This window comes from Muntiacus reevesi, chromosome 5 (assembly GCF_963930625.1).
Source record: "Muntiacus reevesi chromosome 5, mMunRee1.1, whole genome shotgun sequence".
NCBI lineage: Eukaryota > Metazoa > Chordata > Mammalia > Artiodactyla > Cervidae > Muntiacus > Muntiacus reevesi.
Window position 1 is genome coordinate 52,028,672 of NC_089253.1, and position 3,495 is coordinate 52,032,166.

The following is a 3,495-nucleotide window of genomic DNA, read 5'->3' on the forward strand; positions in this document are numbered from 1 at the left end:
GACGTTTTCACATTGTGATGAAAACAGTTTGACCTTGTGTATCCTGTGAAAGGACTTGGGGATCCGCCAGGGGACCCCGACTACCCTTGAGACCCGGTGCTCCAGAGCGACACCAGAGACTTCATTGAGGACCAGTACCTGACTTTCATCTGCGCTGGGTACAGTATGACACACCACACGTGTCTGAATGTGATTCCAAGCTGCGTCTTATTTCTGAGCTAAGCGGTGGGGGTGGGAGGAGACTGAGGCTGGGTCTTGCCTAGTGCCCTAGCAGGGATGAAGAAAAAATGGGCCTAGAAAGACTCGCGACCTAGGGACCTAGCAATGTCACACAAGCTGTGAAGCAGAGACAATTGCTTCAGACACAAGCTGGCTTAGAGAGACAATTCCGCCTCATCTTGAGGCTCCGGGAGACTAAAGAAGGCAAACTCCTCCAGGCAGGGAGGAAACAATGGATGCTTTTCTTGGGACATAGTCAGTGAACCAACATGCTCGATGCCCCAACCCGCCCTCATCCATGGCTGGTGAGGCGGGAGCTGTCCCTGCCCGATGCCTGCTCATTCTGACCCTCACCCTCCTTTCCTGCCACGGCTAGTGGCTGTGAGGAAGGACCGCTGGGCCCTCACATTTCTACTGAGTGGACTCAAGCGAGACCCGGTCTTGGGGCCTGCACACCCCGAGACCCTAGGGGGGCTTATTCCTTTCCTGACCAACCTAGTGACCAAGGACTGGTGGCCCACGACAGCCAGGGGTCTACCCCTCATCCACACGAGTGGTCCCATTACAGCTAAGTCCAGGGGAACCTGGACACATTTTCTGTACCAGACACACACCCTTAGCACATGCATGTCCGCGCTGTTCACGGTCATCCTGTGGGTGTCATTTTATGGCTTCAACTTTATTATATACACATTCCTTGAGGGAGGGAGCCATGCCTTGACTGCCTCTGTCTTCCATGGCGCCTGCAACAAAGGTCTCAATACGTGTTGATGGGTTTATTAGGGGGTGAGTTTTCACTGATGTAACTATCAGATTCCCTTTTCTAAGGGGCTGGGGCCACGGGAGCAGGCGGAGGCCCTTTATTAAACATTTATTGAGCACCTTCTTCCACTCCTTCGTTTTCTTTGGGGAGGTGTTGCTTACAAAGCACGTTTAGGAGTCATCCTGTGATATCCCGGGGCAGCAGAGCTGACGTGAGTGCACTGGGAAAGTGACTGTCTAAGTGATTGCACTGTGCTCTGCCTACAGGAGGAATGTGCTAAGCCAGGGAGCTTGTCTCTGGGGTAGTGTGTGGGGGGGAGGCTCTCCAGAAGCCCGCTGGGGGAGGGCACCCTGAACCAGCCACCTGGTGTGTCCTGGCTGAGAGGCTGCAGGCCGTTCATGGCCACAGTCTTCTCTGTCCAGCTTCCATGCTGAGTAAGCTTCCCTCTGAATCTCAGCTTCCCATCGTGTGGAAGCAAAGGGTGAACACGCTCATCAGCAACCCAAGAGCCTGGTTGGTTTGACAGCAGTTTACAAACCAACAAACTGACGTTCTGGCTGTGTCTGTTCATCTCCTGTAGCTTTGTGAGTCTGCCTCTGAGTCTCCTGGGCCTGTGGCTAGCAAGGTTTCTGAGCAGCCATGTGAGGCCCAGACCCTGAATTGAGAAAGCGTCTCAAAGGGGACCTGGCCACCACGTGAGACTCTGAGGAGGAACCAACCAGCTCTCCCCAGGTGCCACCCAGCCAGCGGCTTCTCCATTCCTAGACCACTGGGCTTAGAGACAGAGCCAGGCCAGGGGTCCTTCAGCAGAAGGGGGGCTCCATGCCAGGGGCCGACCTGCTTCGGTAGGAAGCCAAAGGACCAGGAAGACACTGCAGACCAGGCTGGAGGTGGATTCGGAATCCAGCCAGAGAACTTTGAAAGGTCACTGCACCCTTCTCCCTGCTGCCGGGTGAGGCATTGGTCAGCGCTGCTGGGGAGCTGGGTCAGCACCCCTGGGAGATGGCGTCCTCCGAGGAGGGGGAAGCAGGGACGAGCAGGGAGGAGGTGGAACCGGCTGGGCCCTCGCTTCCACCCGGAAATGGGATTTTGGCCTCTCCGGCTGGGAAAATCCCACTGTGCTTTTCTGTTTATTAGGGAAGCTGAGTCAGTCTCCTATCTTCTAAAAAACTGTCGTTTCTAGAATCTCATTGGTCAAAGCCGGCGCTCCCTTCTCCCAACAGTTTCCTTTTCTCTGGGGAATTCCTGAGGGGGTAGGTGACAGAGGGGAGGAATTGGAGAGTGAGACCTGAAATCAGAGTTTTTGCCCATTTATGGACTTGAAGCCCCCTCCCCAACTCTAGGATGACTCATTCCCCCAACCTGACCTAAACATCCCCAGAGGGGAAAGGATGAAATTGAGTCAGGGGATTAGCCGGAGTGAGGAGGGGAGAGCCTGAGAAGCATAGGGTACTGTGCTAAGTGGCTTCAGCCGTGTCCGATTCTGGGACCCCATGGACTGTAGCCCCCCAGGCGCCTCTGTCTGTGGGATCCTCCAGGCAAGAATGCTGGAGTGGGTTACTGTGCCCTCCTCCAGGGGGTCTTCCTGACCCAGGGATCCAATCTGGGTCTCTTATGTCTAACCTGCATTGGTGGGTGGTTCTTTACCACCAGTGTCACCTTTTTATGAAAAACAATCAGTAAGGAGGATTTTAGAATAAAAGAGAGAGAGAGAAAAAGAAAGAAGTTTGCAACCCAGAGAGGAAGCTGCCTGCCCAGTGGCATGAAATTTCTCTAAAGGCAGCAGCTCTGTAGAGATAGGCCTTTAAAAGCCCCCACTTGGAGTCAGTCCTCCAACTCTGGAGTCATCAGAGCCACTCACCAGGCCTGTTAAAATGTGGGCTGTGCAGAAGCTCGCCCATGATCTGAAGCAGAAAGTTCTGTAACAGCGGAAGAGATCTGGGGATCCGGGAGCTGGCTTGTTCTCTGGGGCCTGGGTTGTACAAGGCGACTCCCCTCCCCTCTGCCAATGTCAGAGGCAGAGCCCTGGCCCAGGAGTGGCATTTCCAATGTGCTTATAAAATCTATAAAGGTCTTTTAGCACAGCCCTCTTGTATGGGAAGACAAAGGACGATCCCCCGCAGTCTTCTCCTTCCATCCCTGGGAGAAGCCTGTGTCTTCCTCAGGAGGAGAAAGTCAGGTGCATACAGGCAAAACTGCCTTCCTGACCCAACAACACCCATCTCCCCCACTGTGGAGCTTTCACAAGCTGATCAGCCACAGAATAACTGCTTTCCTAGTCAAGGCGTGCACGCTAAGTCGCTTTAGAATACTGGAGTTGGTTGCCATGCCCTTCTCCAGGGGATTTTCCCGACACAGGGATCGAACCCGTGTCTTTTACATCTCCTGCATTGGCAGGCAGGTTCTTTACCACTAGCGCCACCTGGGAAGCCCTTCCTAGTCAATGAAATCCAGGAATCTTTAGCTCAGGGACTTCAGAGATCGACTAAGCTGATTTTCCACCCAAAGCAGAA